We start from the raw sequence: 13,300 nt of genomic DNA, 5'->3' as shown, positions 1-13,300 counted from the left end.
CATATAGAGATAGGTTCAACAAGGAAACACCTATATCACTTTCCAGACCAATTAAGACTATCATTTCGCTTCGTACACACACATGGCAAGTTCTAGGCATTGAGTGTGTCACACCTCCTTTTTACTACCCGAAAGGGGTATAAGGGAGTTTTTTCCAATTTAAGTGACAATCGAAACAGGATTATTTTATTTGTTCAGAGTCACCACTTAGGATAATTTATGGTGTCCCAAGTCACCGGTTCAAATCCCGAATCGAGGAAAGATTGACTCTGTTTTATAGTCCGCGAACACAAAAATCCGGGTAAGGAATTATGTTAACCCGGAAGAACGTGTTAGGCATTCCCGGGTTCCGTGATTCTACCACGATCGCTCAACTATTATATTGGCCTAATTATCTGATTTTTAATACATATTTTAGCCTATGGTTCAATTTTAACTTTATAGCCGCTTTTATTTAGATATTTTTTTAGAAAGATTCAACGTCATCTAAAACACATCTTGGACTATGTCACATAAATGCACCCGCGGTTCACGACACATTTTATCTAACGTTGTTGAGATTTGGATTTGAGTCACATAAATACACACCCGAGTTTAGGAAAGTAATTTAAATTACACGCCTAAAATAACTACGCATTTCATAATTCTTCTCAAATTGTGAGACCATTGTAAAGCGTGCATTAAAGAATTAGACTAACAATTAAATCATGAAGACTAAAGTTAAACTATAATCTGAATCCGACAACTTCAACATAAAAATTGTACCATTATTTTAAACGAAATCATATATCATTTTCTCCCAAAAATTCAAATCGTTGGAGATTTTCAAAACAATAAGGTCCATTATTCAATTGAACTTTTAAAACTGTAAAAACATATGATATTTAGCATACTACTGTTATAACATTCAAGCAAAATGATGAACATATTTGAAAGGAAAGCTCAACATGGATAAAGCGATCCTCATTTCGACATGAATCAATATAAAACAAGAAGGGTAATGCAGAGATAACTAAACTAAAATTATATTAACATACAGCAAAAACTATAATGAGGATGGACTTGAGACCCATGCGCATTACGGCGATATACAAGCAATGAACGCACCTTTCAATCTCTGTGTCAAACAGCAATTCAACAATGCACTTTACTCTTTGATAACTGCTCAAATACACGATAATCAATCAACGAACTCGCTCGGTGAAGCGGAATCTCATCGGACGACACTCGAACCTCGACGGAACTCAACGGACCTCTAGCTCGCCGGAAACTCGGTGGCAAACAAACTGAAAACGAGCTACTATGGCTACTTTTCGCTGGTTATTGGGATTGATTTTCATGGGATTTTGTAAATGAAATTCTGTAACTCCATAAGCTGCTATTACAGAGGTTTCATAGTGGTTTTGACGATGGATTTATGGATGGTTCACGGCTGGTTTGGGGATAGGTTCGTGGTGGAGATGAGGTTGTTGATGGGTGTGTGTAGTGTGGTAGGCGTGAGGCTGCTGAAAGCTGTTGCTGGGATGAAGAAGAGAAATGGAATGCAAATGGGGTTGTCATATTTTTTGTGTATTGTGGCGCTTCAGCTCCTCCTTCTTCTAGCTGATAGGTGTTACCCCTATTATATAGGTCTAGGTCTAAATGTGTATTTTTGTGCTAATTGCTCTTAGGTCCTTAGGGTCTTTTCATTTATTTTTTGTTCCAAAGAAGAGTCTAGAAGGGTTCCTAGGGTTAGCTTAATGGGTATTGGGTATTGGACTTAAGGAATGGGCCAGAAACTTGGGCCTTTATGACTAGCTATGCTTAAAATTAGCTTAATTAACTAAAACTTTATCCACATAGAAATATTATCAAAAATATTAATTAGCCCTACTTAAGTAAAAATAATTATTAAAATAAGACTGACTGTTAAAACAAAACTATTTTTTGGTATTTTTTCACGATTAAAAAAAATGACTATAAAACATTAATGAACCTATTTTTTGTAATTTTTATTTTCTTGTAATAAAATAAAGTAAAAGAGTACAAATGAGTTGAAATAGCTATATTAGGCCTAAATTAAATATTTATGTGCTAAAATATGAAAAATCTTGGGGAGGGTCAAAAATCACATGTCTACAGCTACCCCTCTTTGACTGGAAACACGAAGAGTTTTCGGACAAAGAACGACTAGACAGGTTTTTTGACCCGACCCTTATTTAAGGAGACCAAAACTAAGAGAAAAGGAGAATGTGACCAAGCACTGGTATCTGAGCTGCCTACATATCATTGGCTATAAAGGAATCGGGCCACGTGTAGTTCAGAAGTGAATGAGGTGATGGAGTACCGAGGTGGAGAGCCGGTCGAGGTGCCGTTCCGCTGAGGTTCCGATCCGCTGTCCCGTTATTACATCAAAATTAAAAAAAAAACTAACTAAGCCTATCAGCTACGAGTTACAAGATTCATATCTATGAGTCTTCTGAAGCTTGATCTTGAGTCTTGGTTGGTTCTTCATGCGGACTCTGATCTGAATCTTGATGCTTGTTAGCCGCAGGTGTTGGTTCAATCTTCTTCAGCTTTTCAAACCAAGATGGGACATGCAGAGCTTGTGACCTTAGCCCTGTCTTGAGCAGCTCACATCTTTCATTAACTTCTACATTTGGATTCACTTTTTGTCTTTCTTTTTATTTTTTTTCTTTTTATTCTGGATTGTGACTAACTTCTGTTGATCATCTTGGACTGTTGACTAGCATTCTTGTCGCGAGCTTCTTTTGTTGCTAACCTGAATTGCATTCTGAATTGAATTCCCTTTTTTTTCCAGGTGGGCGCCTGATTGCTGAACTTGAACCGTCTTCTCTTGTTATTTGACACTTTTTTCCCTTGCACCTTGAACCATTTTCCCTGAAACTTGAACTGTCTTCTTTCGAAACTGCTTTCCCTTGAAACTTGAGTTGTCTTCCTTCGAAACTGCTTTCCCTTGAAACTTAAGTTGTCTTCCTTCGAAACTGCTTTCCCTTGAAACTTGAGTTGTCTTCCCTTGTTCTCCATGTGGGCACCTGATTACAACAAAACAGACAAAATAAAAGAAATTTTCCTGCCCCAGTTTGATATTGGGAACATCTGTGAGTGTTAACAAAAATATAAATCACTTGCGTTGTTAATGAAAATGCAATGATGAGAGTAAAATTAATGACTTGACTAGGATGTGCATCTCTTAAACGTGATTGAGCTTGCGGAAAACTATAAACTAAGCTTGACTAAAGTAAAAACTGACCCTATTCTCCAGGCGGGCCCCCTGATTTCAGGAAAACTAAACGTTGATAATCTTAAGAAAACTAAAAATTGACTCCTCTTTTTTTCAAATTCAGACTTCCCTTTTTTTTAAATTATTATCCTAGGAGAAAATTCATCGGACTAGGTTTTCTATCTTAGGAGAAAGATTCATCAGACTAAGATTTTGATCCTAGGAGAGTTTATCAGACTAGGTCTCTTTTCTACTTCTTTTTTGGTATCTTAGAAGAAAGGTTCATCGGACTAAGATTTATATCCTAGGAGAAAGTTCATCAGACTAGGTCTTCTATCTTAGGAAAAAGATTCATCAGACTAAGATTTTGATCCTAGGAGAAAATTTATCAGACTAGGTCTCTTTTTTTGGTATCTTAGGAGAAAGATTCATCAGACTAAGATTTTTATCCTAGGAGAAAGTTCATTAGACTAGGTCTTCTATCTTAGGAGAAAATTTTCATCAGACTATGATTTTTTTTTTGTATATTAGGAGAAAGATTCATCAGACTAAGATGTTTATCCTAGGAGAAAATTCATCAGACTAGGACTTTTTATTCTAGGAGGAAAAATGTAAATATCAATGGCAAGATTTTATGCATAATAGCAAGACAAACAAAGGCAAAGATTTGAGAAACTTCCCTTTGTAGTCTTTTCTTTTCTTTTCCTTTTTTTTTTTTTGAACCACTTTTCTTGCACTGCTTTGTTCCTATTTAACACAAAGAAAAATTGGTCAGTTTTCAAAATGGTGGTCGGTTTGTGGCCTTGAGCCTTGGGCAGCTTGGTTTCTGCTCAATCAGCTTGAGTCGGTCTCAAAAGACTTTTATTCTGCACCAACTCTGATTGTTTCACACCAGTACCATTTATATTTGTAGCTCAAATAGCCTTATCCCAATTGGAGATCTTTGCTTAGGTGACATTTTCCGATATCTTGAATGACTTCCTGCTTTTGAGCAATTTGTCTGTCAGAGAGAATCACCAGTTATCTTTGCTTGCGCCAAGTAGGCTGACAAGAGTCTTTAGAGAGAGCCTTTGCATGAATCCTCAAGGCATGTTGACAGTAACAACTAAGTGTGCTGGCCAAATTCACTTTGTGCAACTGAAAAGCTGGTAGCAGATTTTGAAATCTTTTCTTGCTTGATTTGACAAGGACTGACTCAGTGAATGACAAAATGATGCAAAGAAACAAGTATTAACAAGAAATGCCCATGTCGGAAGGACAGAAGGAAGAATTTGTTTTTTTTCAATTAGTAGCCTTAATGATCATAACATGCATTTTGGACTTAGTGGCTGATCTATCAAACTAATTCATTCTTCCCTTTTACTATTCTTATGACCTTTGAAGTCGGGCTTGTTTATGCCAATTCTTCGCACCAACTTTATGACTCACTTTCGACTTGTGGTGCCCCGAGGAGTTTTCACCAACAAGTCTCTCTCATTTATTTATCTCTGTTTACCGTCGCCTTATAGTGCCCGTGATGATTTTCACTAGTAAAACTCTCTCATTTTTCTTCTCTATTTTCTTTTTCTTTTGGTTTCTTGCGCGAGCATCCTGACAGTGTTCCATGTCGCATGACAACCGTTGCTCATTGCATGCTTCTCTTGGCATTCTTGAAGGCATATCGGGAGGTCTTTATTTGGAAGGTTTTTGGACAGGGTTGAACGAAAGGCCGACATGAGGCACAAAATAGACTAAAGATGACGGGGTTGTATACTTACAACTTTTGGAATCAACTCTTTTAAAAATGAAATAAAATCTTTGCCCCAGTTTCAGCTATTGGGGATTTTTTTTTGAATTTGTTTTCTTTTAAATTCTTATTTGGTTGGACCGAACCGTGAGGCTGCCTACGTATCCTTTTTTTAAGGAATCAGGTCGAACGTAGTTCAAACATCTGACCTAACTAATTTTTTTTCATTTTTCTTTCTGTTTTTTTTTTCTTTTCTTTTCTTTTCTTTTTTTTCTTTCTTTTTCTTTTGTTTTCAAAACAAGTTGCCCCAGCTCCTATTTTTAGGGCATGGACCTTTGACAAATCTTTTCTTCTTCTTTTTTTTGAACTTTCTAAGAATTTTCCCAGTTTGTACTCTTGGGGCATGGATTTTTTTTCTTTCTTTTTTTTTGACTCTAAACTTGATTCCAAAAGAGGGTATTCAAAGAAAATAACATAGACTCAAAAGGGGTAGCGAAGGATTTAAAGTGTTTGGGTAGCAGAAAAAGGGCCTCCCAACCTCGAGAACATCAAACATGGTATCTTTTCGCGATCACAGCATTGACGAACATGTCTGTCTTCTTGGTGTGCCATGGCCACAAGACATTTTTTCATCCCTTAGTGACAAACTTTCCAACAAACTTCACTTGATTAAACATCCTCAAGCCCGATCTTCACAAAGATTTGAAAGTGAATTTTACTCGACCTTAGTTCCGAAGTATTCCAACTCTTTATTCATCCTCAAATGTATTTTTTTTATTTTTTGTTTTAGTTATCCAATTCTAGATTAAATCAGTTCCTAAGATCTAGCCAAAATTTCCGCATGCATGTCATGTCATTAGAATTAGCGACAAAAGAACTAGGAACAGAATGACACAAAAGGACAAACTGTATTTTATTGAGTAAAGGATGAAAGGGTTTTACAACTAAACAAGCAACCCAAAATACGAGTTAAAACCCTAAAATAACCCGAATAATGAAAATAGCAACAGAACAGACAGACAAGACTCACACAAACAGAATGGAGGAATAGAAGTGTTTGACTCAATAAAACAAATAAAATCTGGATCACAACCTTGAAATAACCTAGATAATAGAAAAAACATCAAAACAAGCTACCAAGATTCCTTCCTAGTTAGGAGGGAATGACTTTTCAATTGCTAGGCTTGACATTTAGCCACAAATTTGCTCATTAGAATCAGCAGAGCCTTCTCCAATTTCAACATCATTAACTTTAGTTAGTAAGTTCTCAAGAGGATTCTCATACTCCATGTCACCAGGCATCATCCCCACAAAGTGTGCATCATGATGTGCAGGTAAAGGATTATGCGCAATATTCTGGGTGCACTGTCTTGGATCACAATCAGGTTTTCCTGGATCATCCTTTCTATTTCTCTTTTCAAATCCCAACAGCTTTCAACATTGTGCCCCTGGGCATTGGAATGATATTCACACCTTTTAGAAGGGTCAAAGATTCTTGCACGGGGGTCCATATGATTTGGAGGAATAGGTGCAATCATGTCATACTACTTTAATTTCTCAAACAAGCTTGCATAGGACTCTCCTATTAGTGTAAAATTATCTTTCAGCCTTTGTTCCCTTCTATACCCCTGGTTTGGATGTGGGTTATAGGGCATTTGAAAATTTTATGGAGGCTGATGGAGATTTTGCGGTGCTGGTGCTCGCCTTTTGGGGTGTCTTGGTGGCCGGACAACATACTGAGGTGCAGCAACAGAGTATTGAGTGTTTTGAAGTGGATAATAGTATTTAGGGGAATCATGGGAAACCTGATGCGGTTGCTCATACCTTCGAGATGCTCTCCTAGGACCTCTTCTCGACCCTGATGTCATCATGATTTCTTCGTGCTTCTCATTCGTCTCACTAAAATTATCGGATTCAATCGGGACAGCCTAAGTTGCGGCTTTGAGAATTGCTTGACTTATAATTTTGCCTGTTTTAAGACCATTCTCAATCATTTCCCCCATTTTGATTGCTTCCGAGAAGGATTTACCCACTGCGGACATCATGTTTTGAAAATAATCTGGCTCTTGAGCCTGAAGGAAGACAGTGATTAACTCGTGCTCATCCATGGGTGGCTTGACTTTGGCCGCTTGCTCTCTCCATTTAATGGCATATTCCTTGAAACTTTCAGTTGGTTTCTTCTTCAAGTTTGAAAGGGAATTGCGGTCTGGGGCAATATCAATGTTGTATTGGAACTGTTTGACAAAGGCCTGTGCCATGTCATCCCAGACATACCAACGAGACGTGTCTTGATCCATAAACCATTCAGAGGCTACTCTCGTAAGGCCTTCCCTAAAATAAACCATCAGTAATTCTTCATTTCTTCTCGCACCTCTCAGTTGATTGCAATACTTTTTCAGGTGGGCTATGGGATCTCCATGTCCATCATACTTTTCAAATTTGGGAGTTTTGAAACTAGGCGAAAAGTGGACATCGGGGAACATACATAGATCTTTGAAGGCAACACTCTTTTGACCTGCCAACCCTTGCATGTTTTTCAACCGTTGTTCTAAGTTTTTCACTCTTTGGGTCATTTCTTCCTGTACCATCTTTCGGGCAGGCTTCTCAATGTTTGCAGGAAGATCAAACGAGCATGAGTTGTACTTAGGAGAGTGGTACTGCTCTTGCTGTGTAGCAAATTGTGACTCATGACAAGGTTGTCCTCGACCAGTGGCCCATGCTTGACACATTTTGGTCATTTGCTGTTTCAATATTCTATTTTTCTCAAACATAGTAGACTCTTGTTGAACCCTCTGACCCTGAGTCTCTTGAGCACTTGTAACAGCTTTGATGTTAGTTATCATTTTTCCTTGGATCTTGTGTTTCCAGCTTACCACAAACCAACCACCTCAACTTTCTTCACAATTCAAAACAAAACATATTAGAATGGACTCAGTCGGTCCTTATTATTATCAATATTTTTTCATTTCTTCATTTTTTTCATTCCTTTTTAATGGTGATCGAACCTGATGTGGGTTGCCTACGTATCATGTGGGAACATGAATCAAATCTTGCTTAGTTTGGGAAGATCATGAATAAAGCAAATAAACTAACTTTTTTTTTTGAATTTTTTATTTTATTTTTTCGAAAGAAAGACTTATAAAGAAGAAAGGGAATATTTTTGGATTTTAATTTTTCTTCAGCATCTTTGCAAAGAAAGACTTCGAAAGAAGAAAGATTTTTTTTTGAAATTTCGAAAGAAAAACTTCTAAAGAAGAAAAAAAATATTTTTGGAATTTTATTTTGAATTTATGAAAGAAATGCTTCTAAAAAAAAGAAAATATTTTTGAATTTTGCATTTTCTTTTCAATTTTGAAAGAAGAATGAAAATATTTTTGGATTTTTGGAAGAAATTAAAAGAAAATATTTTTGTATATTTTTTTTAAAAAAACAATTAGTGTCTAAAGAAAGGCTTTCTAAAGAAGCAAGTAATGGTTTTGGATTTTTTGAAAATTGGGGTCTCAAAAAAAAGACTTTTCTAGAGAAGAAGTAAAGGAAAATATTTTTGGATTTTTTGAAAATTATGGGCCGGAACCGATGAGGTTTGCCTATGTATCTCACATCCGGTGAGAATCAGACCTGCGTAGTTCGCCAGTTTTGACGGAACAAAAGAAAATATGACTTATTTTGAAATGACTTTTCTTTCTTTTTTTCTTCAAAATTTCAACAGAATTTCAGGGTAATTCAAATACCTACCTCTCAATCTCTTTTTTTTTTTTTTTTTGATTTTCATTTTTTTTCATTTTCTTTCCCTATTCTAGAATCCAGTCAGCATGCAAGCCGAAATAGACAGATACGCAAGTAGCACGTAAGATGTATTAGGATGGTCTTTTAGTTTGGGTGCACCTGTCCTACAGGGACCCAACCCCTGTGTTGAGTCCCCAAAGTCAAATGCACATGATACAAACAAACGTTCCTATTAGGGATTTGGCATGAGACTGAGTTATTCTAGGCTAAAAACCTGGGTATATTGTTCTAGACTTGTGTACCCGAGCGGAGAACTCGAGCCGAGGAGGGGGCAACGTACCGGGAACCAAAAGGTCATCCGGCTTTGTAACTTGTCCGAGCCTCTTTCTTATTTCAAGGTATGACACTAACATAAGGAGGAGTCACGCTAGCGTGCACATCCCCGAAGTTGAGAAGAGAAGGGTTTCGTAACAGTTTATTTACAGTTCAAATAATATCAAAGCGGTAAAAAGCGGCATTTATCACATTAGGCTCAAACATGCAATAAAATCAGATAATAAATAAAGCCAATTATAACAATTATTCTAAGCTCGAATTCTTGAACCCTGAACCAGAAACTCTGGGTTCTTATCCCCAACAGAGTCGCCAGAGCTGTCACATCTCCTTTTTACTACCTGAAAGGGGTATAAGGGAGTTTTTTCCAATTTAAGTGACAATCAAAACGGGATTATTTTATTTGTTCAGAGTCGCCACTTAGGATAATTATGGTGTCCCAAGTCACCAGTTCAAATCCCGAATCGAGGAAAGATTGACTCCGTTTTATAGTCCGCGAATATAGAAATCCGGGTAAGGAATTTCGTTAACCCGGGAGAAGGTGTTAGGCAATCCCGGGTTTCGTGAAGCACGGTCGCTCAACTATTATATTGGCCTAATTATCTGATTTTTAATACATGTTTTAGCCTATGGTTCAATTTTAACTTTATAGCCGCTTTTATTTAGATATATTTAAGAAAGATTCAACATCATCTAAAACACATCTTGGACCACGTCACATAAATGCACCCTCGGTCCACGACACGTTTTATCTAACGTTGTTGAGATTTGGATTTGGGTCACATAAATGCACACTCGAGTTTAGGAAAGTAATTTAAATTACGCGCCTAAAACAACTACGCATTTCATAATTCTTCTCAAATTTTGAGACTATTGTAAAGCGTGCATTAAAGAATTAGACTAACAATTAAAACATGAAGACTAAAGTTAAACTATAATCTGAATCCGACAACTTCAACATAAAAATTGCACCATTATTTTAAACGAAATCATTTATCATTTTCTCCCCAAAAATTCATACCATTGGAAATTTTCAAAACAATAAGGTCCATTATTCAATTGAACTTTTTAAAACTGTAAAAACATATGATATTTAGCATATTACTGTTATAACATTCAAGCAAAATGATGACCATATTTGAAAGGAAAGGTCAACATAGATAAAGCGATCCTCATTTCGACATGAATCAATATCAAACAAGAAGGGTAATGCTGAGATAACTGAACTAAAATTAGATTAACATACAACAAAAACTAGAATGAGGATGGACTTGAGACCCATGCACGTTACGGCAATATACAAGCAATGAACGCACCTTTCAATCTCTGCGTCAACAACAATTCAACAATGCACTTTACTCTTTGATAATTGCTCAAATACACGATAATCATTCAACGAACTCGCTCGGTGAAGCGGAATCTCGTCGGACGACACTCGAACCTCGACGAAACTCAACGGATCTCTAGCTCGCCGGAAACTCGGCGGCAAACAAACTGAAAACGAGCTACTATGGCTGCTTTTTGCTAGTTATTGGGATTGATTTTCATGGGATTTTGTAAATGGGATTCTGCAACTCCATAAGCTGCTATTATAGAGGTTTCATGGTGGTTTTGACGGCGGATTTATTGATGATTCACGACTGGTTTGGGGTTGGGTTCGTGGTGGAGATGAGGTTGTTGATGGGTGTGTGTAGTGTGGTTGGCGTGAGGCTGCTGAACGTTGTTGCTGGGATGAAGAAGAGAAATGGAATGCAAATGGGGTTGTCGTATTTTGTGTATTACGGCGCTTCAGCTACTCCTTCTTCTAGCTGATAGGTGTTACCCCTATTATATAGGTCTAGGTCCAAATGTGTATTTTTGTGCTAATTTCTCTTAGGTCCTTAGGGTCTTTTCATTTATTTTTTGTTCCAAAGAAGAATCTAGAAGGGTCCCTAGGGTTAGCTTAATGGATATTGGGTATTGGACTTAAGGAATGTGCCAGAAACTTGGGCCTTTATGATTAGCTATGCTTAAAATTAGCTTAATTAACTAAAAATTTATCCACATAGAAATATTATCAAAAATATTAATTAGCCCTACTTAAGTAAAAATAATTATTAAAATAAGACTGACTGTTAAAACAAAACTATTTTTTGGTATTTTTTCAAGATTAAAAAAATGATTATAAAACATTAATGAACCTATTTTTTTGTAATTTTGTTTTCTTGTAATAAAATAAAGTAAAAATGAGTTGAAATAGCTATATTAGGCCTAAATTAAATATTTACGTGCTAAAATATGAAAAATCTTGGGGAGGGTCAAAAATCACATGTCTACAGAGTGTTAGCATAGAATACACAAAGCCTCACTCACACATGGCACATGACTTAATTCAGTTAGGACCATCAGACACTCTGCTCAACGTGCTTAAGCCAACTCAAGAACATACAATTTAAGGCTTTATTACTAGAGTCAACTAATGAGCCTAAGTGTCACACTAAAGCAATCTCTATTCAAGGTACCATGGAGTTAAGGGATCCTATTTCTATTCTTTGCCCAAAAATTCCTACAATAAAAATAAAAGAAAAATAAAAGAAACTAACTACACCCGGTTCAAATGAAAACCTTTGGAAAAGAACCGTGGTTTAAAGAAAAACTAAGGGGGAGTTGATACACTACCTAATAGAAGATTTTTTTTGTACGACATAAGTCCCTCAAGAGACCCATCGAGAGGTGTCCATCTTCGGGACAACTTGAAGTTAATTAACAACAACCAAAAACACCAAACAACAAAAACACCAAACAAATTTATATAATTGTACAACAACAACAACAACCGTCCCCCACCCCACACTTAAAGATTTGGCATGTCCCCATGTCAAGGAAATTAAAGTAGAGTAAGTAAGGGGACTTCCTGGTGCTCAGTCCTGATTGGAGACAGTGCCAGGATCGAGGTGACACGCTCGTCCTAGCGCCCGGAGCCAGCCCATGATCTTTTTCTCTAACCTAGCATTTTGAGTAGCCAAAGTGTCAACTCTAGCACTCAGGTCAGTGACCGAAGTGCGTAGGCCAGCCATATCATGTTCTAAGGCAGTTATCCGAGTACTACGGTGAGCTTGTGATGGGCCCGCCTCATCCGCACTCTACCTCGGTGGGGCGGCAACATGTATAGCTCCCTCATCATCATCATCGGCATCATCATCATCCGCCACAGCCTGCTCTTTCCCAACTGTGATTTTGCAAGCCTTGAATGGGGTTTTTAATGGCAACTTACCATCTACTATGGGATTTTCAGGAACTCGTGAAGCACGACATAGCTTGGTGACCAGGTAAGGGAAGTAGAACCCTTTGAGTAATTCCGGAGAGCGAATGAACATTTCATCCTTAATGAGCCTGATGAGTTTTCAATGTCTTTGCCTTATGCTTCTTATGTTTTGATGATCTAACAAACTTATTGTCAAGAACCAGATAGAGAACCTGACCCACCTGGTATACACTTCAAATGAACAATGTCCAGTCTGATCTCCAGCAAATAAGTGAACAACCACAAGGAAGAACACAACAAGGACCTAGTCTTTTAGAGTTCTCCGACAGAAGTACAAGTCAACTATACAGCTGGAATGCAACTGCAGAAAGTGACTGTCTGTAACTATTACAAAGAGGAACACAACAGGTACTTGGTCCCTTAGAGTTCTCTGACAGAAGTACAAGTCAACTATACAGCTGTAACTCAACTGCAAAAAGTGATTGTCCGCAACTGTACACGTGACAGTGCAACAGACAGTGCAATAGTCACTTCTCACTGGAAGAAGCGTGTACCAAGATTTGACATACCATTGTGATGTCTTTTGTAGTATAACAACCTGGTGCAAGGCACAATATATTCACTTGTGCATTTAATGATATTCTCTCAAGCATTAAAGTGTTCATCTAGCATTGAAGTCACTGGTGTGTCAAGAATAAGAAGACAACTCCACTAAAGGATCAGTTTCACAATGAGTCTATGTGTATCCGTAGTTGAGTTGTAATCTTGTTATTTGTTCTTTATTGTAACTCCTATCTTGCTTTCTTAGAAGCTTTGTTTTAGGAAACCTAAAATCCATAAACTTTCTAAGTTTATGTTGTGACTAGGTTTAGTCATAAGTTTAAAGTCTTTGTAACTAGAGAGTCATAAAGTGGCTTATGATAAGAGTATCATAAGTTAGTTAAGTTGAATCCTTTGTAATAGAGGTATTACAAAGTGGATTGTAATAGTGAGATTACAAGTTAGTGAAGTTGAAAGCCTACAAGTGTAGGTCGTGGTTTTTGTCCCC

Source organism: Nicotiana sylvestris, chromosome 2 (genome assembly GCF_000393655.2).
Source record: "Nicotiana sylvestris chromosome 2, ASM39365v2, whole genome shotgun sequence".
NCBI classification, from domain to species: Eukaryota; Viridiplantae; Streptophyta; class Magnoliopsida; order Solanales; family Solanaceae; genus Nicotiana; species Nicotiana sylvestris.
Note: the sequence above shows the minus strand (reverse complement) of the source record.